At 42.0% G+C, this 24,947-nt stretch overlaps 1 protein-coding gene and 1 long non-coding RNA gene across 3 annotated transcripts in view; both read left to right on the forward strand.

The window, feature by feature from the left end:
- Positions 1-5,026, forward strand: part of LOC128311115 (uncharacterized) — a 54,794-nt gene extending 49,768 nt beyond the window's left edge. Inside the window, exon 3 of the long non-coding RNA XR_008289097.1 lies at positions 2,668-5,026. This is a non-coding gene — a long non-coding RNA (uncharacterized LOC128311115). The remainder of the gene's footprint in view (positions 1-2,667) is intronic.
- A 5,626-nt stretch (positions 5,027-10,652) lies between these two features.
- The window catches only part of CHD6 (chromodomain helicase DNA binding protein 6), a 203,326-nt gene continuing 189,031 nt past the window's right edge, over positions 10,653-24,947 (forward strand). For both annotated transcript variants that reach the window (XM_027070111.2, XM_027070116.2), the window contains exon 1: positions 10,653-10,752. The gene's annotated coding sequence lies outside the window, so the exon portion shown is untranslated. The remainder of the gene's footprint in view (positions 10,753-24,947) is intronic.

Raw genomic sequence — 24,947 nt, forward strand, 5'->3', positions numbered from 1 at the left:
GCTTCTAGAGCCTACCTGCATTCCTGATCTATTTTCTCCTTCCTCCAAGTTTAAAACCAGCATCTACATGAATCTTTAAATTTTCAAATCTTCAAAGTTTAAAACCAGCATCTATGCACGTCTTCAAATTTCCCTCTGAATATGTTCCTTCTGCTTTGCTCTTATTAAAATATTTTTTACTACATTGGGCCCATCCAGATAATCCAGGATAATCTTCCCACTTCAAGGTCAGTTGATTAGTCAACTTAATTTCCGTTTGCCACATAATCTAACATATTCACAAATTTTAGGGATTAAGGCATAGACATTTTGGGGACCATTATTCTTCTTTCCATACCATCCATCCATCCATGCATTCATCCATCCAATTCATTCATTAGTTCATCTTTATGTTCATATGCCAATTCATAAATTTGGTCATCCATTGACTCATCTATTTATGTATCTATGTATCCATGTATCTATTTATCTATCTATCACCTATCAACCTCTCCATCCATCCATCCATCCATCCAATTGTCCATTTATTTATTCATTCATCCAACTAATCATTCACTTTCCCACCACTCATTAATCTGTCATATCAAACATACATCATAATTTCATTATTTCCATTTATCCATTCAACATCCATTCGCCTACCAGCCATTCATACATCAATTTATCTACCTACCCAACCATCCATCTCATCATTCATGAACTACCCTTATCTACCTTGCCTCTGACCTTTTAATTAACTAAACAGTACCCTTTCAAGACCCCCCCACACACACACACACCACACTTTAAACCTAATTACCAAAACAGATCATCCTATCTGATAATTTGTTCTCAACCACCTCTTTTTCTGATCCTAACTCCAAATGAGTTGGAGCTCCTGGATCCTAAACCTCTCTCTCAGTTTTGCCTGTAGTAATTTGTACTGGCTGCATGCCAGTGAGTCTTCTTGTAATCTTAGTTACTTTATGGAGCCCTGCCTGTGTTGACTCTGTGTTGACCCTGATCTGGCCTTCTCCTGGTTATGCCCAGAAGGAGTGAGGAGAATAAGCAAACCTGCAGTATGTGTGTGTGCATGGGGAAGGTTCTGGATTAGAGCTGTGTGTCTCAGTGTTTTCTCTGCTCTACTATCCCTGCTCCCAATAAAGAGGTTTGGATGAAACCTATACTCTTCACAATCTAGGTTGATTTTCTCCCCCACAGGGAAATAAGACAACTAGTACTAAAAATATTTGTGGTGTAATGGTCAAAAAAGCATTTTGAAATATGAAAAAAGTCATTTAAAAATCTCATTTTTAAAAATCATTTTAAAAGTCATTTAAAAATTGCCATTAGGTAAGGAAAAACTAAATAAATACGGCAAACTTTATTTTTAACACGTTTTGTTTCCCCCTCAGACTTTCCCCCCACAGATACTACTAATAAGGTAAGAAAGCATGTTATTACTGGAGCAAAAGTTGTAATAGTGACAATAATTACAAGATCACTATTCACTCACAAACACCACCACAATGTATAGTTGTCAGACTGATAATGGTCTCTCATCACAGGCAAAGACATAGATAAGGTAGACTGCGGGCTGTGTGACATTCCCAGCACTCAGCTGAAACACCACCCCATGCTCTGTTGCTCAGGAGAGCACATCGGAATACAAATGAATGGGAGTGACACTATTATAAGAGTACCTGTTCCCATTTATTTATTTTCTAAAAGGTATCTCGTTGGACTATGGTACTTTATGTAGCATCAGTGACAAGATACTTGCCATGTCCATCATGATTGACCATGTCAAGACACGACCACTGAGAACCATGACTAAATGATGGATTCCTATATGTTTAAGGCTGAAAATCCACAATGGGCACAACTGGAATTACATTGTTTGATCAAGTCTTGGTAGACTGGCTCCTGTCCTGCAGATACCATGAATTCGTTGAGTGAGCAGACGTGTTGGTACATCTTCATGGCGCTCAAACCTGGCCCTTTGAGGGCACGGTCTACACTTTTTCAAAAACTGTAAGGAAGACTTGATGGAAATTGTGCTCGCAAAGTCTTGGCCAGAAGAATATTTCAGAAATGAATGAAGAGGGGAATTCTCTGGCAATTCTCTGCGACCGATTGACAGTCTGGTGTGGCAAGATATCACTTCTTAGCAGTTGGATGATTCTAGGGCCCTGAATCACAAGATTTTGAATGCACTGACATTCCACCACTAAGAGGTCACTGGTTTATGAATATGGGCTCTGGCTATCACCAAGACAGGTGCAAATTGTACATTAAGGGTTTATACTTTAAAGTCTCTTGTATGAAACACTACTTGAAATCCCTCAACAATAATTCTTAGGTTTATGCCAAAGCTCTTTCACATGCTACACCCCATTTGATCCTTACAACAACTCTGAGAAATTGCATAGACAGGGCATATCCCCATTGCATAGATGAAATGACTACATCTAGAAAGTTGATGTCCAGAGATGACAAAACAATTTTCATGCTGTGAAATCTCCTAGCTGGCGGTGTTCAGGATAGATGGGGACGATATAAGGATGCCTACCATGCTTCTCCTCAGCAAAAACATGGAAACTAATTAGTTAAAAAAAAAAAAAACAACTGTAGTGCTTTCTTCCCAGAGTGTAAAACAGTGATGCTTCTTTTATTGTTAATTTGCAGGCGGTAGTCTCTCTGAGTCGGTCAGTTATGCTGATGGCAGAATTGAGTTCATGAGGAAAAGAATTCCACTGCAACTTGAAGCTTGGTGAAAAGCCTCGGCTTAAGCAGGTTTTTATGGCTAAAATTATCTGTCGCTGCAGGAAAGTACACTGCTGAGTGAGAATGAAGGATTTATGGAATTGTTTCGGGGTAGGGTGGCCAATGTTTTAAAAAATTCCTGCCCAAGAACATTTGAGGTGTGACTTTTCATAAATCATAGTTACTAAGAGTGAGCCCAGCCATTTATATGTATAAACTCAGATTAAAAAAATAGTAGTGGGGCCCCTGGGTGACTCAGTCGGTTGAGCGTCCGACTTCGGCTCAGGTCATGATCTTGTGGTCTGTGGGTTGAAGCCCCGTGTCGGGCTCTGTGCTGACAGCTCAGAGCATGGAGCCTGCTTTGGATTCTGTGTCTCCCTCTCTCTCTGCCCCTCCCCCGCTCATGCTCTGTCTCTCTCTCCGTCAAAAATAAACATTAACAAAAAAATAGTAGTAGTGTTAGATATGAGTGAAAGAGCTCCGCAGCACTTTAAGAGTTAAACCAGGTTAAATCATAAGAGATGGAAGCCATCTATTACCAGAAGCAATTTTAAAAGACAAAATGTCCCCCAGGTCAAAGGCAAGAAGAATAGAGATTGACTTCAGTCAAATCAGTGGAATTAGTGTGTTTCAAAAAGAGCAAGTCAACAGAAGGGGGAAGGTCTACACAGTACAGGGGATGAGAGCCAGAGGAAAGGATATAATAATAATGTAGTAATTAACAGTTTGTTGAGCAGTTACCATGTGGTAAGTAGTTTGAATGAATCATTTAATCCCTACAACAGCCCTGTTATCGAAATCAAAAAACTTCACTAGTGGTTAAATCTGGGATTTGAACCAGATCTGTTGGCCTCCAAAGCCTGTGGGCTTAACTATTCTTATCCAGTTTTGTCCTGGGTAAGGGTGCTTTTGGCAAGCCAGGACACTGCCATTGGCTACACACATTCTTTCATTTCCTCTTTGGGAGTTACCTCCACACACCATAGGTCACTGTTTGGAATCTCCTCACTGGCAAATCAAAGACATAATTTGAGCTATAAGGGAGAATAGAGTTGACATTGTCCACTCTCCTCCTCTTACAGATGGTGTCCGTAACTTTATTTTTGTAGACTGCCATGAACCCCTCTCCCAGCTCTGGGGAATGAGGTCCATGATCTAGCAGGGGAATTCCATTTTTATCTGTGAGATGTGATTCTAAAGGAATGCAGTTGATTTTCTTGTGTGGCTTGTTATGTTATTCATGGTTTAATCAGAAAATTAAAAACTCTGAGAGGTTAAAACATAAGGACTTTATCTGAGGACAAACAGGCCCAGGACCAGCACACCTGTAAACTGGCTCAGAATTGTTTGCAAGGGCAGCATTATTAGAAATAAGCACATGGCCTCCAAGGATATTACTTTGAAGGGCAAAATTCATGGAGGTGATAAGTCTTGGCATACTTCCACTTTTCTGACCTTGACCACTTTCCTGGCAGATCCTTCCAGCATAGATTCTCAATGGCACCATGTGCCCCTCCTTTATGGGACTCACCCCTGGTGTAATGTTACATTCGTTTGCACGATTATTTGACTAATGCCTGTCTCCTCCATAGACTGCACGAGCTCCACAAGAACTGAGTTTGTGCCGAATTTTATTCATCATTGTATCCCTGGCACCTGGAACAATGCTGTGAAAGTCAGTCATAGGCATTCAGTCATAGGCATTTTCAGTGAATGCGTTCAATTTTCAACATCAGTCTCCTTAAGTATCTACCCAAGAGAAATGAAGACATATGTCCACACAAACAATGGTATGTGAATGTTCCTAGCAGTGACATTTGTAATGGTTGCAAAGTGGCAATTATCCAAATGTCCATCAGCTGGCGAGCGGATAAACAAAAGGTGGCACATCCATACAGTGGAATACCATTCAGCAATAAAAAAGAAAAACATGTACTACAACATGGATAAACCCCAAAGATATTACGTTAAATGAAATAAGCCAGACACAAAAGACTACACAGTATACTATTCCATATGTATGAAATTTCTAGAAAAGGAAACACTGCAAAGAAGAAAGCAGACCCATGGCTGCCTTGGCCTGGGGGTAGGAGTGGGGACTGCCTCCATGTGGGAAGAAGGGAACTTTTAGAGGTGATGGAAATGTTCTAAAATTGGATTCTGGTGATGGTTGCACAACTGTATAAATTTACAAAAAATTATCAAACTATACATTTGCAATGGTGAAGTGTATGGCATGTGAATTATGTCTCAATAAAGCTGTTAAAAGTGTTTACAAAAATCAATGTCCTGATTCATTTTATCCCAACTTATGTGCTATGGAACGTTGTTTCTGTGGGACATTGTGCCAGGGACTGCTAGTTGAGAATCTCAACTCTTTGGTGAGAGAATCTCAATTTTTTAAAAATTTGTTTTAACATTTATTTATTTTTGAGACACAGAGACAGAGCGTGAGCCGGGGAGGGGCAGAGAGAGAGGGAGACACAGAGGTGTCAGCACAGAGCCTGACATGGGGCTCGAACTCACGGACCATGAGATCATGACCTGAGCCGAAGTTACTCAGCCAACTGAGCCACCCTGGTGCCTGAGAGAACCTCAATTTTTAATGTGGCACATTTTTAAAAAATAAAATAGGGTAAATAAATAAAATACCGTATATATTTTTTTGCAGCCCTATGTGACCATGTGACCAAGTTGTGGCCAATGAGATGTAAGCAGGAGTGTTGTGTAATTACCAGGAAGCCTGTTTAAGGGACATGACTGAGCTCCACTTTTCCCCTCTTGCCTTTCCTTTTTTCCTTCCAAGGAAATGTGGACTGGTGCTCCAGCAGACATCCTGGATCTTGGGAATGAAACTAAAGATGGTGGTGCAAAAATATTAAAGCTTCCCGTATTTCGGGCACCTGGGCGCCTTAGTTGGCAGGTGAGCATCTGGCTTCAGCTCAGGTCATGATCTCGTGGTTTGCATGATCTCTCCCACATCAGGCTTGCTGCTGTCAGCATGGAGCCCACTTTGGATCCTCTGTCCCATCTTTCTGCCTGTCCCCTGCTTGTGCTCTCTAAAAAATAAATAAACATTAAAAAAAAGTAAAGCTTCCCATATTTCTTTTATGCAGGACAAAAACTTTAATTTTATTATGCTTTTTTTCCTGGTATATGTAGCTAAATCTAATCCTAATACCAGTTTTAATAGGCATTAAATGAAAAGAGTGTTCTGTGTCAGATAATTTTGAAAATTATTAAAGTTTAACAGATCTCATTAATGCAAGACCTCTCAGAGTTTTTAATATGCTAATGAGTAACGGCAACCTCCAAGATGGGCTAGAGTATGCACAATTTCCCAAACCAATTTGACCCCAAAACCTCTTTTTATTGGATTATCTCATGGGATGAATGATCTAGGGGCAATGGGAAATGTTGCTTTAAAACATTTACATTTTTGCTCTTCCTTTCTAATTCATCCCCTTTCTAGGCTGAAAGATCTTTCTTAAACATAAATTTGATTATATCACATACCTGTTTAAAATCGTTGAATAATTCCTGTAGGATAAAGTTCAAACTCCTTTATGTAATGAATAAGACCGTTTGTGATCTGGCCCTTGCCTTCTCTCTAGGCTCACCCTAACAATCTCCTTCTCAGATCATGAACCATTTGCACTGTTGAGAACTGTGCATGTTCTCCCTGGTCTCTTTGATTCTGTAGTGAGTAGAACACTTTCTACCTGCCACCTTGACTGGCATTCTACCTCTGATCCGTTAAGATCAGGATGACATATTCACTCATTCACACCCATTCATGCTTTGAGCAATTCCTACTATGTATCAGGCAACACACTAGTACTTGGGTTACAAAAACAAATAAACATAATCCCTACCCTGGAGGGACATCAAATCAAATGAAGTTAGACAAGTGCTGTATTAGTCAGAGTGTGCTAATGGCCGTAACAAACAATCCTCTCATTTCAGTGACTTGACATTAAGAAAGTTTTATTTCTCACTCCTGGCACAGTCCAGTGCAAGTAAGCACAGGGGTTCTGCTCCATGAAGTCTGTTAGGGACCCAGGGTCATTCCATTGCCATTTTGGGGAGCCCCTAAGTCCTCCACTGGTTATTTCTGTATCTGGCCAGCAGATGAGGAAAGGAAAAGAATTTGGAGGCTCACACAGGAGGTTTGGGGGGATGCCTAGGAGTGAGATATATCTGTCACTTCTGTCCAGATTCCATTAACCAGAACTTAGTCACATGAACCTACCTGATTACTGAGAAATGTAATTTTGCTATGAACCTAGGAGGAAAATGAAATCGGCTGGTGAAAATAGCCTTTTCTGTGACAGATATATAAATAAGAACAATGGCAAGGCTCATGGTCTAATGGAGGAAACAGACAAGTCAACAGAGGCAGATGGTAAGAGAGAACATGTCAGGCAGGATGTAACCTGAAGTTACAGAAGTTCTAGAATTGCTGGAAGCCCTTCCGTGGCTCCCCTTCAGAGCCTCCTAAGGATTGCTCTTTTGGGGCCCTCTGTAAATATGGACCTACTAAGTGGCACAGAGAGTTGCACACCATTGTTGCCCCCTCTGTGACAGACCTCCAGGGCTAGTGCTAACCATCTCTTGTCCCAGCAGCTTCTGCGGTACCAGCTCTGCACGGGCTCCATTTGATTTTACACAGCTGTATCCTGATAAATCTTTGCCTCACAACCCTGCTGCAAGCCTCTTAACACTGAGTTTTGGGACACGGCAAAGCCCCACTTGGCACCTTTGCATGAACAACTGGAGTGGATCTTTATCCAATGGGAGATGAGCTGGTGGATAAATTTCCTTCCTTTCCCTCTCCCATAAGCTATGCTACGACTCATATTATGTGGCTTCTGAGAGGATAATCCCTTGAGCAGGAGCCATCAGTAATGTGTAGAGGCCAGATGAATAACCATCCTGGTATCAGCTCTTCTCCCTTCCCTACCTGCCTCCTTTCCTTCCCACTTCTGCCCTATAGAATCAAGCTCTCTATCCTAGAAAACTCAGACTAAGACATGCCCATGAATGGGTGCAGCTAGAAGCCACCCAGAGGTCTCAGTCTCCCCTCCCATTCCTATCTGCAGGTCCCTGGATGCTGCAGAAGTGTTTTTTTGTTTGTTTGTTTTTTAAGATTTATTTATTTGAGGTGCCTGGGTGGTTCAGTCGGTTGGGTGTCCGACTTCAGCTCAGGTCATGATCTCACAGTTCATGAGTTCAGGCCCTGCGTCGGGCTCTGTACTGACAGCTCAGACCCTGGATCCTGCTTCGGATTCTGTGTCTCCCTCTCTCCCCGCTCCCCCCCACACTCTGTCTCTCTCTCTCTCTCAAAAATAAACATTAAAAAAAATAAAAAAAGATTTGTTTATTTAAGTAATCTCTGTACCCAACGTGAGGTTCTAACTCACACCCCGAAGATCAAGAGTTGCATGTTCTACCAACTGAACCAGCCAGGTGCCCTGCTGCAGAAGGGTTTTAAGGATCAGATTCCACTAACCCTGTTCAGTTCTGCAGACCTGACTCTATGAAGGTCAAGCCTACTGCCTCTCCTGAGTGGAGCCTCCAGAACCTTCCTTTGCTTGTACCTGTACTATTCATTTGTGGATCAGTTGTGTGTGCCTATTGATATCTTGTTTGGTAACATAACATTTGTATCTCTATGTTTGACTTCTTTTGTATTACAGACTTTTCTCAAGTTTAAGAACAGGAATTACTGTCTGACCGGTTTGCCTCTCGCCTCCCTCCTGCTCCAACACCTCTCATTGCTGTATTGTATGTGCCTTGCATATACATGCTGCTCCCTCTCTGCCTGGAGTTCCATCCCTCCTCTACCTCGTTTATGTTATTTCATCTTTTGTGAGCGAAGGGCATGATTTTGCAAAGGGAGGGCCACTTGATTCCCATGTAGGATTCACGGTCTGTCTCTGATATAACTCTCTTCCCAGCTCCTTTCTAGAAACTAAAGTGCACAGTCCTGAGCCCCTTGAGCATTCTTGAGAGTTTTAGACCCTTTGATCCTGTGTTGGACTAAAGAGGTTGTGCCTACCAATTACCTGGTCCTGCCTCAGCTTCTGCAGCAGCTTGTTCAGGAGAGCAAGCCCACTGTCCCTGTGAGGCAGGGGGAGTGAGCAGCTGTCTACTTGCTTACCAAGAGCTTGACAGGGTTGGAGACCCTCAGGATCAATGCGTAAATCTCCATCTTGATCCCAGCTAGATTATGAGCTCCCTGAGGACAGGGATGTTGTCTGCCTTTGTGTCTAGGACAACACCTGGAACACAGTTAGTTGGTGCTTAAGAAATATTTTTTTAAGGAAGGAATAAAGAGGAGGAAGGAAGAATCATGAGGCATCTTGGCCAGTCTTGAGTCAAATGAGAGAAATGTGCACAAGTGAGGTAGACAGGGGTCAGGGGGCTGCTATCTCTGTATTTTCAAACTGGAAAAACCTCTGGCGTCTGCCAAGAAGTCAAGAAGTGGTCCTCAGAAAGGAGTTAGGGTCATAGGATGAAAACCATAGGAACACTGAGGCTTCAAAGAAGCTAAAAATATCCTCTCTCTGGGGGTGCGGTAAGGCTTGGCTGCATCATTACAGCTACTCCTGACAAAGTCAAGCCATGTTCATCTTAAATGTACCCAACAAACTGTTCTTGGAATCACCAGGACTCAGACCATTCCTACTTTGAGATAAAATGAGCCTCTACAGTCAGATTTCAACCTTTTATTTTTTTTAGTGGGTGCTAAGGAAACACCCATCAGGGGGCAGGCAGGGAGTGAGAGGGACAGGTGACTATCACTGGGTGGGAAGGAGGCCAGTAATGGAATTTAGCCAGGCAGGTGGATAACTCTCCCTCCCTCGCTCCATATATTTTCTTCACAGCATTTTCCACTACATGCCCCTGGTATTTATTTATTGTCTTCCTTTCCCCTTAGCATGCCTATTCCACAAGAGCCAGGCCTTTGTCCTATTGACCGCTGTATCCCCTGTCTTAGATCAATGCCTGGCATTTAGTGGATATGCAAAAATTAGCTGCTAACAAATTAAAGAATATTAAACAATTAGTCGAATCTCTGCAATATGCTGGGCCCTGTCCTTGAGGACGCTACAAGGATAATGGGGGAAATAGGCCTGAACATAAATATACCATAGCTCGACACCTGATTTTTCGGAGGTATATCCAAGGCGCCGCAGGATCCCTGGGGGTGAAAACTCCCGGGGAGTAGGGGGGCCTTGGGAAGAAGCCCGTCGTGTGCCAAGAATGCCAGGAGTCAGGCGGAGCGGCAGGAGATGCCGCTGGAGACACAGGATGGAGCTCCTTGACTCTTCGCTTGGTTTCTCGGAATCTTTTCCTGACCTGCGGGACCCTCGCCTCTCTTCGCTTCTGTCTGCGGGATCGCGGTCCAAGCGGAATCCCTCTCTGTCGCGGGACCCCAGCTACATCCTCTCCTACCCTGGGAGACGCCAGCCCAGCGTCTTCCAGCCCGCCAGCCAGCTACCTGTGAGACCTCCACCTGCGGGCAGAACCCCCTCCTCGCCCGCGTGCTCCAGGTTCCCGCCCCCTGCCTGCGGAGTGCCGCGTGCAGGACCCCGCCCCGCCCCCTCGGCCCGCAGGACCCCAGCCCCGCCCCGCCCCCGTGGCCCCGCCGCTCAGTCCCGGGGGGCGGGGCCGCGCGCAGCGGCGTCTCTAAGGCGGGGGGCGCGAGGCAGAGGGCGGGGCGGCCCCGGCGCCGGCCAATCATCGCCGCGATCACATCCATGCAAATACGAGCACAATGGAGCGAGCCCATCACTCGCCCCTGCAAGCAAGCTTGAAATGGGCTTCCGCCTGAGCGGCAGTCAGGCTGACCAATGACTCTGTGTTTTGGGCCGGCGAAGCCCAATGGCGTGGCAGAGAAGGCGGGCCTGAGCTGGGTTAGGGTGTCCTTGCAGGGTGTCTGAGCTAAACTTCACCAAATAATAGCTGTTTGTATTTTGGCTGCTGCAGGAGCCATTTTAGGTAAGTTCTTCTCTTAACTTTTTATTTTCCTCCCCGGCCTTCGCTGGCCGGCCTTGTCCGCAGGTCCCTGGCCCCGCCCCGCTGGCCGGGCTAGGGTGCCCCTATGAATGGAGCCGGGATGAGGGGCTGCGGCGGCGCCGAGGCCCGGCCGGGGTCCGAGTGGGGCCGGCGGCGGGCGGCCTGGCGGAGGGGAGGCGGCGGCCTGAGGCCTGAGGAGAGAAGCCGGCCTCCGCCGCACGCCGCTCCCGCTCGCGCTCAGGCCGCGCTCGGGCCGGGCGGCCGGCCTTGGGAGTGCGCCGCTGCGGGCGGCGCAGAGGGGCGGGGGTCCGGGCAGCCCCCGGCCCCGAGCCTGGCGGGCGGGGGCGGGGCGTGCGGAGGCCCCCCCCCGGGGCGGGCCGTGGAGGGACCCCCGGCGGGCAGGGCAGCGCCGCGCGCGGCGAGGGTGACCGCTATTCCACTGCCGCCCCCGCGGAGAAGTTGCTCTATTGGCGTCCTGCGTCTGTTTGCAGGGGTGGAGGAGGGTGGGCTGGTGCCAGGCTGCTGCTCCGGGAGGGGGCGGGGGCCCCGGCGCGTCCTCGGAGCGCGCTCCCCCTCCGCCCCCTTCTTACGCACTAGCGCGCACTCGCCCCGAAAATTGGAACCCTGGAGGTGTCCAGCAACCCCGCAGCCAAGTTTTGTGCATTATTAGATTGCATGTTTGAGCTTTAAAAAAAAAAAAAAAAAAAAAAAGAGGAATCTGCCCCCTTTAGGGTATTTCCTTCACTGTTGAGAAGTAACGGCGTCTTTTGCTCCCAAATTTCCAGAGACATGCTTGTCAGATGTGCAGAGGGTTGGCAGCTACTTGGTTTTTAAAAAGACTCTGTTAGGAAATCCCCTCACTAGTGAGATAATTGAAATTTGAGTTTGTTTTCAGCTTCAGTTTTATTTGATCCAATTAAAAATACATAAGCAGGCACTTATATTTGTGTACATAAAGTATTCCTAGTACCAGTTATGACTGATATGACTGTGGTTTCGGTAGTGTGGGATCTAATAAGGCAATATAATTCAATTTTCAACTTGTAGGCCCGTGTTCTCCAAATTAGGATTTATGGACCATTAGTAATCTGGCCGAGGTTTCCAGCGAATCCTTGGCATCTCCAGGCATCCCTGGAACTGTTGTATGTACCTTCTTCCCCACCCCTTCAGAACTGCTTATTTCTGCTGTAACAGATCCATGAACAGAGAAGATACACATTTAAAAATCTTTGTAATTTTCAGAGTGTGTGCAATACTGCCCGAGATTCAGTTATTGTTTCTCAGATAGCGTATTGGAATACAATCCCATGAGGCCCCAAATTTCGGCATACTTTATGGGGCATGCTTGTAGTCCTGGTAGGGACCACAGTACTGTGCTCTCAAGGCTAATTGTGAACTGTCTTTCTTACTGGAGATCTGTAGTTATTGACTGTGCATGGCATGGTAGTTGGTTGATAAGCTGAATTGGTAGATCAAGTTGACAACCTCCGGGAGATAGTTTTTGTGAACTTTGTGGCTCTAGGACAGTACAAAGAAGGTTTGAGATCTATGTATGAAAAATGATTAGGCATGAATATTCAAGTAACATGGTTTATGCCAACCGGAACAGGTGGTTTCATATAAGCAATGCGTGACTGTAACCCAAGGCCTGGGAAAATGGGGAGTGGTAAAATGATTAATTTTGGACTTCTTTTTGTCCCAGGGCAGATCTCCTTGATGAATTATGAAGGATTATTAAAACCTTTTTCTTCATTAATGGACTTTTAAGAGTTAACCTTTACAATTTTTTTTTTTTTCCTTTTTGCTAACTTTGGAATCTCCTTTATAGTAACTAGAATATGATACTGTTCTTGCTGTAGTCTGGTCATGAGCAAAATAAATCTCAATCTCTTGTGAAGTTAGTTGTGTCTCATCGTGTATCAGTCTGCCTGGAGTCACATCTTTTATCCTGCAGTTCTTTCTTGCCTGTTCATAGTTAGTTTTTCTGTTGTTCACAGCATGCATGGTTTTTCAGTGTGATCACTTATACCACAACTTTTTAATATTCTTTATTTTTATGATTATTTTTATAATTTATTGATATAGTTGGAAGTTCTCTGAACTCATCAGTGTGTTACTTTTTGCCAACCACACAAGAAGTTGAAAGACCAGTTTGGAGTGAAATGGGAGAGCCATAAGTAACACTACTGTATTTCTGGAAGATCCTTTAGCAGTTAGTTTTTATATTTATGGATTTACTTTTCTTATAACTATTTCAAATACCAAAGATCTCAAGCAGAATCCTGTCTCTTTAGAAACCAAATCTCATTTGTGATTTTTGCCATTATGTTACAGAAAACTTGTCAGAAACAATAGACGCTTGGACCACTGTGTCTTAGAGATCTCTTTGAGTTATAGAAGTTTCAAACAAGTGTTTCGGTTTTCTTGGAAACATGGCTTTGCCCCAAGCAGAGGTTGTGGTTATGTCTTCTTGTGTTAAACCATGAGGAAAAAGGGTTCCTCACTCTCAGGCTTGATTCTCACTGTAGGGGCCTATGTTTTTCAGCTTTCATGGAAAGACTTTGTATCGGTAATGGCTGAATGGAGTTGTATTGGTAATGGCTGGACCCTTTTGAACAGGTTAGAGGGTTCGAGGATTCTACCTGCAAAAAGATTTTCGGTATTTGACAATGACAATATCTAAGTCAACCGAGGAGACTGTGTTTTCACTCCCTTTTATCCCCCCCAGGATAACAAGGTTAGAAATAGTTTTATTTATTTAAAGATTTTATTTTATTTTTAAGATTTTTTTTTTTAATGTTTATTTTTGAGAGAGAGAGAGCATAAGTGGAGGAGGGGCAGAGAGAGAGAGGGAGACAGAGAATCTGAAGCAGGCTTTGTGCTATCGGCATAAAGCCTTACTTGGGGCTCAAACCCACCAACTGTGAGGTCATGACCTGAGCTGAAGTTGGACACTCAACTGACTGTGCCACCTAGGCACCCCTAAAGATTTGATTTGATTTAAAAAATGTTTTTAATGTTTATTTTTGAGAGAGAAAGAGAACGGGGGAGGGACAGAGAGAGAGGGAGACACAGAATCCGCAACAAGCTCCAGGCTCTGAGCTGTCAGCAGAGAGCCCGATGCAGGGCTCGAACTCACAAACCACAAGATTATGACCTGAAGCTGAAGTCGGATGCTTAACCAACCGAGCCACCCAGGTGCCCCAAGATTTTATTTTTTTAAAGTAATCTACATACCCAGAGTGGGATTTGAACTCACAACCCTGAGATGAAGAGTCACATGCCCTACCAATGGAGCCAACCAAGCACCCTGGAAATAGCTTTATTTTTTATAAATATTTAGTGTTTCACTTTATACTTCCATTCCTCATACAAAGCTTTAGTTTAATTCAGATGAAAAGCTGCAGTGAATTCCATGGAATTGCCTGCATTCCCCTGTACCAAGTTATTACATTGAAAACTCTTTGAAATAGATAAAATAATAGGTAGGGCTTAGCTATCTGTTTCCTAGAGAACAGGTTTGGTGTTTTGTGTTGTGTTTTTTTGTTTTTTTTTCTTTTTCCCCAATAGAACTTGACATACTTGTGAAGCGTGCAAGAAGCACTAACGTTGAATACCTGGTGTGTGTTCAGCACTTAGCCAGGCACTGGGGCTGCAGAGATGAAAAAATGTCTCCGTTTTCATGGCCATTCCATGAAGATGGACGGAAGCTCAGAAAGATGAAGTAACTTATGAAGCTAGTATATAAAGGCAATAAAACTAGTAAATGTTGGAGCCAGAATTTGAACCCAGATCATCTGGATTCAAAGCACATATTCTTTTCACCAACCAGCCTCTAAAGATTTCTTTAAAAGCTGGAATGTGCTGTCATGTTTTAGTGGTATGGGGCTAAGTCAACTAACAAGTTGTTTAATGCACTCACTCATTTTTACTACTTCATTTCAAGAATGTGTCACTGAAAAAGCAAATTAGAATACAGTAAGGGTACCCTTTACCGTCCTTATCTCCAAAGTGTAGGAGAGTTCCTTGCAGGGCACTTAAGAGTTCACCCTAGCCTGGTACTAATAACCATGAAGTGCAGAGGGAGAATGCAGTCACTTTTTCCTTGCCAAAATGTTCTTTTCTTTAGTTCATTTTGTGGAGGCGTTGATACCCTCTTGAGAAATTCTGTTACTTCCATAAAAGTCCTGAAGGTAGTAAAATGGAGTTATTTTAAAATATCCATCCCTGTTCCCATTTCTGAACTGAATTATTTGCATAAAATCCAGAGAAAAGCATTTCTTTTTGCTTGTAGTACCCCTATTAGTTGGTTTTTATAGTTTGTAATAGTGATTCTTTACATACTCGTGTACTTACTCTTTATGTCGTTTGCCGTCAAGACTTTTAGAATCTTTGATAATGTATATGACATAAATAGTTCCTGTTTTGAGGAATCATTTTTTTCAGTTGATGTACCTTTTCTTTCTATAGTCATAACGAAGGACTTAAATTTTTAGCAAGGAAAAAACCATGATATTTCAATAGATTGCCATGATGCTTTTATCCGCTAGTTATTTCAGAACTTAACCTACTAAGATAGTATATGAAAATTTCAGGAAAATTAGGAAGTAGAATTTTAAGATAACTTTAGGACATGAATTGAAACAAGTTGGATTCGAATTTTCTAAATAAGTAAAGGGAGATTTCTCTTTTTCTACTCCTTTGTTAATTAAAGATTTTTGTAGAGAGTATTTTCACTGATCTTTTTTATGGATTAAATATATTATTTTATCAGTAAATTTTAAATATATTTAAAAATTTGTTCTACATTATGTGACCAAAGTATTTTATTTTTGGAATCTTTCTCTCTCTCTATATGTATTTTAAGATTTTTCTTTATTTTGAGAGAGAGAGAGAGAGAGTGAGGAAGGAAGGGGCAGAGAGAGAATCCCAAGCAGCCTCCATGCTGCCAGTGCAGAGCCGGATGTGGGGCTCGAACTTACGAGCCATGAGGTCATGACCTGAGCTGAAACCAAGAGTCGGACACTTAACCGACTGAGCCACCCAGGTGCTCAGAAATCTCTATATTTTTTTATTGTAAGATTGTTTTTACATAAAAGGTCAGGCTTCAGGTTAAAAGAAGTTCTAATTACTGTGGTAACCTTGGTCTTTAGTTCCTACCTGTTTAGGTTGAGGCTTTTTATCCTGGGATTCATGGACCCCTAGAGACTCTTTGGTCTGTGAACTCTCCAAAATAGTATGCAAAATTTTGTTTGTGTGTGCACTTTTATGGGCAGTGAATCCATTCCTTTCATAATTCTTGAAGACATCTGTGACTCCCACCTTCCCTTCCTGTACCCCCATGTTTTCCCATCCCCCCTTTTCCCCTCTGTCTTTTCCTGTCCACATGCAAAAACAATATTAAGGATCATTGATTTAGGTCATTTCAAAGCTAGTTGTTTTGTATGAGCAAAATCTTTTCCAGGAGGCTGACTTTGTTGGGCTTTTTTTGCCCTTCAGGAGGTATTGCGATTTCAGTCTGAATTAGTTGGCTTGGGCTTGGTGAAGTACTTCTGAATCACTCCGGGCAGCATCCAGGCAAGGGTTATCCCTGGAATTCTTCCCTGCCTTATTTTTATACTTGGGAAGCTGTTCCACACCCTTTCCCCTGCAGCCTAATAAGAGAGTAAAGGTTCAAGCAGGAGGCGTGAGGGCAATTGCAAAACAGTCTTAGAGGGTCCTTAGCCTCTCTGCTGCAGCCATGTGCCTCTTCAAATGGGACTGGAGGGGTGGCCATGGCAAAAGCTCCTGACATTTTCTTGCTTTGAATACTGCTTACTCATTCAGTTACTGCTTCATTCAATATGTTAGGAGGAAAAAGGGGTTAAGAGGAACAATTAAAAAATAACCCCTCCGTTTTCATATTCCCCAGACTTTGTATGTGATACCTTGCAACTTTTCTGTCAGTGTTGTTAATTTCAAGTGGAATTTTTCTTAATTTCTAGTTGAACATGTGAGCTTATTTTGCAGATAACATGCATATATGTTGAGTTCTGTTAAACCAGATGTTACTATAGGCAAGAGGATGAAATGTTAAAATTCTCAGAGCCTTATTTTATAATTTGCTTAAGAAAAAATGAAGCAAATTGGTAAAACAATATTTAGAGTGACAACAAAATTCTAAAAGTAGTCTCTAGGAAATGGCCAAACTTGAGAAATTCTGGAAGTTTTCTTAGAGAAGTTCATTTGTTGGGCCAGACCAGAAGTTGATAGAAGAAAAATCCATTTCTTTGGTTTGATATATATATTGAGGAAAACACCTTAAGCAGTTCCGTGAAGGGCATGGACTCCTATGAGGGGATTCTGTTTGATTTGTTCCTTCCCTAAGTGTACATGAGTAAAGAAGTTGGCTTGGATTATTTACTTTGGGTTCATGGAAACCATCAGTATTCTAAGAAATTCTTTGAAGGGTGCCTGGGTGGCTCATTTGCTTAAGCATTCGACTCTTGATTTTGGCTCAGGTCATGACCTCAGCCTTTGTGGGTTTGAGCCCCACATAAGGCTCTGTGCTGACAGTGCAGAGTCTGCTTGGGATTCTCTCTCTCCCTCTGCCCTTCCCCCTCTCAAAATAAATAAACTTAAAAAAAATTATTTGAAAGGTTATGTCCAGTAAGCTAGGTCCAAATCATAGATTTTATCTACTGAAAGAAATTTTATATAATTTAACACAAAGACTTTATTAATGTTCATTTGTGTATTTCGACCTAAACGACTCTTTTAAAGGTAGCAGTCTAAATTCAACTGTAGGTTAGCCTGAAGAAGTCAAGGCATCATCCTTATTGACCATGTGGCAGAATCAGATCACGTTATAAACAGTAACACCATCAGATTGCTTTTTTTTTTAAAGTTTATTTATTTTGCAAGAGAGAAAAATAGAGTATGTGAGTGGGGGAGGGGCAGAGAGGGAGGGAGAGAGAATCCTGAGCAGGCTCAGAGCTGTCAGTGAAGAACCTGATGTGGGTCTCTGACCCACGAACCCTGAGATCATGACCTAAGCTGAAATCAAGAGTTGTACCCTTAACCTACTGAGCCACACAGGTGCCCCAGATTGCTTCTCTTAGTTGGCCCTTTATAGCATTGTTTTTAAGGGACTTGATATTCTGCTTAATAGAATTAGCATTTTTACCTTGAGTTGTAAAACTATGTTGAGGAAATAATAGAGGATATGAAAGAGATCATTAATGACCAGCTCCCAAAAGATAATTGTAAAAATGTGAAGTAAGTTCTTTTAGATCAGAGCTAGATCTAGATCTAGATCAGTGTTAGTCCAGAGATCTGTGCAGGTCTACGGGTTGTTTGTTACCTGTCTGCGACCAGGTTAAGTACAGAACTTGAAGCATTTAGATGTTTTTACAGCATTTTTTAGAAAAATGATTTGTCTGTTGAGTCTGATAATAAAAAAAAATGTAAGTTTATAGTAGTCTTTGTTTAAAAAAATTTTTTTCCTGATAATTCATTTTTCTGGTGTTTTATAAAAGAATTAAGTCTATGATAAATTGGGAAAAAACAAAAAGTTCTTAACCATAGGGAGCAGTACTCAAGGTGATAGGTAACATCACCATTCTCTTGCAGCTTGTTTAGAAATGGCCCACATTTTGGGGCCACTTACCAGACTGAGTGAAATAAACTACCTGGGGTAGGGACCAAGTAATCTTTGTTTTAACGAGCTGTACTAATGATTTTTGGGCACATTTAAATCTAAGAAACTTTGTTGTAAAATTAAAAAAAAGAAACTTTGTGCTAAATCAGGACTGTCCAGTATAAGTTTGTGCTATGATGAAAAATGTCTTATATTTGTGAGACCCACTCATCACGTGGCTTTTGAGCCCTTAAAAGGTGGCTAGTATGACTGAGGCATAGAATTTTACATTTTATTTAATATTAGTTAATTTAAATAGCCACATACGGCTAGTGGCACTAGCATTTGATAGCACAGGTTTAGATCCTTTAGAGTCCCCCTATCTTGGGGGGGGGGGGCAGAAGTGGATTTTTTCCATTCCTTTAGAAATTAGAATATAGGACAAGACTATCCTTTAGACTTCAAATGAGACTAAGCCAATCATATAATAAAAGTTGGCACTGTTTGCCCATTTATATTTACCTCTTTTTATCTAAAAGTTGACTTGATGTTAAGAAAATAGTAGGGTCAGAAAATAAATTTAGATCCGTGTCACAAAGGTTTCGAAAACAGCAGGGTGGCTGTTTTAGTGAGGCCTTGTGATCCTTCATGGCTGTGACTAACATGCATAATGTCTTGCAATATGACTTCTTAGGCTTTTTTCTTTCATATAAAGATTTAAGCTTTTAAGTGCAATGTTGTAGTTTTCTAGTTCTCATTATAAAGCACCAGTTATGGAGAGTTCTCATTACGTTAGACTAGTTAATGGAGATTTTTTTTTCATATGGAGAGTATTTTTGGTTACTTAGAGGATAGTTTTTCATTTTATAAAGGTAATCTTTGTTTTTAATAATATCCACCAAAGATCCTTTGAAAGGTTGAACCTTATACTCTGTCCCCTTCCAATACATTTAAAAATTGATTGGTAAAACATTTCCTTTACTCATACAGAGTTGTATATGCTTCTCTGCCTCTTTCTCCATCTACTTGTACTTCATATTTAAACTCCTAAAAGTCAAGGATAGCATTGACTCTAATATATTGATCAGTATCCGTTGCAGTATTGGAGATTGTTTTCTGATTGACAAGTGGAAGGAAACGTAGCTGTAAAAGTAAATGAAGATGCACATGTAGAATCATAGCTTTTTGAAATGCTGTCCACACACAGTGAGTCTTTTCTAATAGGACCATAATTTTATTAAATATATTTGCCAGGTTTTAGGTTTTCAGGCAGGAGATTGTTAGTCATATAGGCAATGACTTTTGAAGCATAAGAGACAGCAAAGGGCATTCCATGTTGTTGATACACTCAGAGTGTTGATATACTTAGAGTGGGTAGGTTCCTTAAAGATCGTGGTTAGGGCTGCAGGAATCACAAAATTGTCAATGCAACAGTGTCAGTTGCTTTGTTTGTGGCATGAATTAATGTTGTGTTATCTTCCGTTGGTGTTCATTAAAAAGCACCATTTCCCATGTTGTTGTAGGGATGGTCTTATATTCTCAGCGAGTGAAGATGTCCTGGTAGGTTGTCTCGGCAGGGGCTTCTGTGTAGCTGAAAATGACACGAGTATCACTGATTGGTGTGGCTCAACATTTTGTAACATGGTGCTTTGGGCTCTTTTGTCTGACTTTCTCCAAAGAGTTTCAAGTTCTTAATCTCTAGGTATATATTTGGACTGCTGCTTTGGAATTCAAAAATCCAGTCTGTTGGTACTGAGATCTGATAGTTGACAGATCTTAAGTTTAAAATGTTTGCAGGTTCTTTGCTTCCAGTTTGTTTCCATCACTGTCACTGGTTCCTAGAGCTGTGACTGGAATGTGGTATGACATGTTACTAAAAGACTGATTTCATAAGCCATGGACAAATACCAGTCTCCTTATTTACGCATACTGGTCGTACTCTGCCCACCCTTTTCCACTCTAGCGCAGCACTTCATGCTAGTAGGGCTCTCCCTGGGTGCTCTGACTTGCCCCTGTGCTCACTCTTGAACTAAGCTTTGTTGCTACCATCAGAGCTGTGCTTGTGGAGTTATTTCTAGTTTAAGCTTTATGCATTATCAGGTCTTACATAATTCAGCATCTCAACTAGATTCCTCTAAACCAAAGCCTCTTTCTGGCTTCTCAGGATTGCGGGAGAGTAGTTTTGGAAGGGAGTTTAGAGGCCATCTAGTTCAATTTCATCATCTTATGGATGACAGAATGGACTTCTAGTCATATAAGTATTTTGTGGGGCCATAGAGCTGGTCTACGGCCAAGTCAGGCTTAGAATTCAATTCTCATTTTACTAAATAGGACTCTTTCCCTGACTCTGATGGTGAAGGTCCTGAAACCCCCTGTGGGAGAATTACCTTAAGAACTTATGGGGATAGTATGGGGAAGTTGGGTTCTGAGATTAGAAGTGAATTTGTGAAAGGCTGAATAATTTTTTTTAATGTTCTCAAATAAAACAAAGATATCATTGAAACTTTACATGTCTTAAATGAGTAGGAATGAGTGGTACTATTTTGGTAACTCTTGTTTACTATGTCTTATTTACTAGAAACATTTTGGCATGTCCTTTCCTTTTATATCATGGTAAAAGGCTTGTGGTACTATTTTGGTAACTCTTGTTTACTACTTTTTATTTACTAGAAACTTTTTGGCATATCCCTCCATGATATCATTGTGAAATCCTTTGTAAATTTACCTTTGCTTTATTGCAAATAATGTGAATGATAGTTTTTTCCCCCACATCTGCATACACATTCAGTTTTTTAATTTAGGATTATTACAATAGGTTTTTCCCAGACCCCTTAATTATTGTGGTAATCATAGCAGCTGCCAATCACTGAACGCTTACTGTATGCCAGGTATGGTGCTAGGCTCTTGTGTGGTGTGGTTCTTAGGGCTGTTCACTGATGCCCTATTTTTGTTTCTCTTTTGGGTACCTGGTAGAATAGTACTTCTCCATCACCTTGAAGTTGAACATGGCTCTGTGACTTGCTTTGGATATTGAAAGTTGAGTACAAGTGATGTGAGACACTTCTAGGCAAATACCTCTTTTTTTCTGAAAGAAATCTTCAGTGGTTATGTAGTGTAAGCAATAAGCCTATGCTTTAAACCACTGAGTTATTTATTAAAAAATTTTTTTTTAACATTTATTTATTTTTGAGAGACAGAGCGTGAGCGGGGGAGGGGAGGGAGAAGGAAACAGAATCTGAAGCAGGCTCCAGGCTTTGAGCTGTCAGCACAGAGCCTGATATGGGGCTTGAACGCACGGACTGTGAGATCATGACCTGAGCTGAAGTCGGACGCTTAACCAACTGAGCCACCCAGACGCCCCTAAACCACTGAATTTTTTTTAATTTTCTTTTTTGTTTTTTAAAATTTACATCTGAATTAGTTAGCATATAGTGCAAAAATGATTTCAGAAGTAGATTCCTTAGTGCCCCTTACCCATTTAGCCCATCCCCCCTTCCACAGCCCCTCCAGTAACCCTCAGTTTGTTCTCCATATTTATTAGTCTCTTCTTTTTTTTTTTAATTTTTTTTTTAACGTTTATTTATTTTTGAGACAGAGAGAGACAGAGCATGAACGGGGGAGGGGCAGAGAGAGAGGGAGACACAGAATCGGAAGCAGGCTCCAGGCACTGAGCCATCAGCCCAGAGCCGGACGCAGGGCTCGAAATCATGGACCGCGAGATTGTGACCTGAGCCGAAGTCGGACGCTTAACCGACTGAGCCGCTCAGGCGCCCCTATGAGTCTCTTCTGTTTTGTCCCCCTCCCTGTTTTTATATTATTTTTGTTTCCTTTCCCTTATGTTCATCTGTTTTGTCTCTTAAAGTCCTCATATGCATGAAGTCATATGATATTTGTCTTTCTCTGACTAATTTCACTCAGCATAATACCCTCCAGTTCCATCCATGTAGTTGCAAATGGCAAGATTTCATTCTTTTTGATTGCCAAGTAACACTCCATTGTATATATATACCACATCTTCTTTATCCATTCATCCATCGATGGACATTTGGGCTCTTTCCATACTTTGGCTGTTGTTGATAGTGCTGCTATATACATGGGGGTGCATGTGTCCCTTTGAAACAGTACACACACCTGTATCCCTTGGATAAATACCCAGTAGTGCAATTGCTGGGTCATAGGGTAGTTCTATTTTAAGTCTTTTTGAGGAATCTCCATTCTGTTTTCCATAGTGGCTGCACCAGCTTGCATTCCCATAAGCCACTGAGGTTTTTAAATGGAGTTTTAATTGCAGCATAAATCAAGCTCATCCTGAATAATGTAAATATACACGTATTACCATCATTGATCTTCATGGCTGAGTACTGATATTGGCCCATTTTACAGTTGAGGAAATGGAGACAAAGGAATTAAGTTTACCTGTGTGGCAGAACTAGTGGCCCAGGCAGTTTGAGCCCTTCATTCTTAAGCACTGTTGTTTGCTGCCATTGATTATGCTATACCAACTCAGTACCCACTATTGTGTATAGAGTATGGGTTCTGCCCATGATAATGTCCTGCCAGAGCTTATGTTTACTTCTCTGTTCCATCCCTTCTTACAGATACTCCTGAAGTTCCAGGTCCAAGGGTCTCTTACCAGGATTTACTTTTCTCAGTGTTGCACTACAGAAACCTCCATTCCTTTTCTGTTGTCTGTTATCTACTTTTACTGCCTTCTGGGATTCCATCTTTTGTGTGTTTGAATCCTTGCTCTGCCACTCACTGGCTGTGTGAACCTCCCTGTTCCTCAGTTTCCACATCTGTACAATACATATCTCATTTCGTTGTTTTGAGGATTGAGTTCATTTACGTAAAGCCTTGGAACAATGCCTGGCACATGTAAGCATAAGTGTTGGATATTATAGTTTCAAAGGATCAGGTATCGCAGGGCCCAGATGAATGGAGATAAGACATTACTGATCTTAATCTTTCTGATATTAAGATATTAAAGGCTTTATGCCACATTTAATTTAATTTTTTCTTTTATTTAACAGGAATTGCTGAACAGCTCTACATGGCACTATGCTCTGGGGGGTGGGGTGGGGAATGACCTAGAGCTTACCCTCAAAGAATTTATAGTGTAAAGGGGAGCCAAGATATACATAAATACCTGTACGCTGATACTTGTGCTACTGCAAAGTAGCCCATAAAAAGTATCCTTTGGGAGTTCAGAAAAGGGGGAAGTGAGGAATCAGAGAAGACTTTGAGTCGGAGCTTTTATTAGTGTTGGAAGGATACATGGGATTTGGAAGTGGAGACTGGAAGAAATCGCCAGGTGAAAGGAAGCATTAGATCAGAGGCCTGTAATAAACATGTTCATTCAATCAGCAGATATATAGTGAGCATTTACTATGTGCTAGGCATTGATATAAGCCCTGGGGATGCCGCAGTAAACAGAAGGAAGTTCTTGTTCTTGTGGAGCTTGTATTATAGTGAGTGTTTGAATATACAGAACCATAATGTATCAAGTGGTGGTAAGGACTAGGAAGAGGATTAACGAGACAGATTTCTATAACTAAGAAAAAACATGATTCATTTCTAATATTTTTCTTCGGGTATCTTTTGAGGAAACCCGAAGCTGAGCTAAATGGCTTTTTCATGTGCACCGGGCCATATCTGTGCCGTTTTCCATGCTCATAATTCTCTGTTCTTTGCTCTCAGCCTGTCTAGATAATTTCCTTTCTTTGAAACTTGAGCTCGGGACCCGGAATCTTCATGGGGCCATCCCCCTTGTAAGTGCCAGAAGCACCCTCTTTCCCTTCTGCACTTCTGGAGTCAGGTTTGGCCCATGTAACTAATTTGGCTTTTCATATTGAACTGCCTTTGTCTTTTCTCAAATTGTTCATTGTTTATCTCACAAGTATGTGATACCCATTCATTTGGTAAACAGTTATTGGACTTGCATTGTGTTTCAGCCATGTCTGGGCACTAGGAACTTGAAGATAAATGCACATGGTCTGTGCCCTTGAGGAATGCACAGTCTGTTAGAAGGGAAAGAAATGTAAACTGCTACTACGAACATCATGATAAATGTCAAATTAGACAATTGGATAAATGTCCAAAGTTTTGTTGGAAGCAAGAAGGGGAGGCAGCCATCTACTCAGGGAAGTTGTTTAAGAGTTTGGAAAGGAGGAAACTTTAAAATTGGTTCTTGAAAGTTGATTTGGATCACAGAGACTGGAATTGGTGTCTGTGAGTTTAGAAAGCCTTTTATGCATGGACAGTATCCTGTGAGGGGGGCGGTGCGGACAGGGAAGTTCAGTGTAGCTGGAGGAGTAGTGGAGACCTGTGGATTTGTGGTGGGCATGAGGCCTGGAGAAGTAGGTTTGGAGACATAGAAAGGCTTTGCAAATGGGCACCTGGGTGACTTAGTCGGTTGAGCGTCCAACTTCGGCTCAGGTCATGATCTCGCAGTTGACAAGTTCGAGCCCCGTGTCGGGCTCTGTGCTGATAGCTTGGACTCTGGAGCCTCCTTTGGATTCTATGCCTCCCTCTCTCTCTGCTCCTCCCCTGCTCATGCTCT

This window comes from Acinonyx jubatus, chromosome A3, assembly GCF_027475565.1.
Source record: "Acinonyx jubatus isolate Ajub_Pintada_27869175 chromosome A3, VMU_Ajub_asm_v1.0, whole genome shotgun sequence".
Lineage (NCBI taxonomy): Eukaryota > Metazoa > Chordata > Mammalia > Carnivora > Felidae > Acinonyx > Acinonyx jubatus.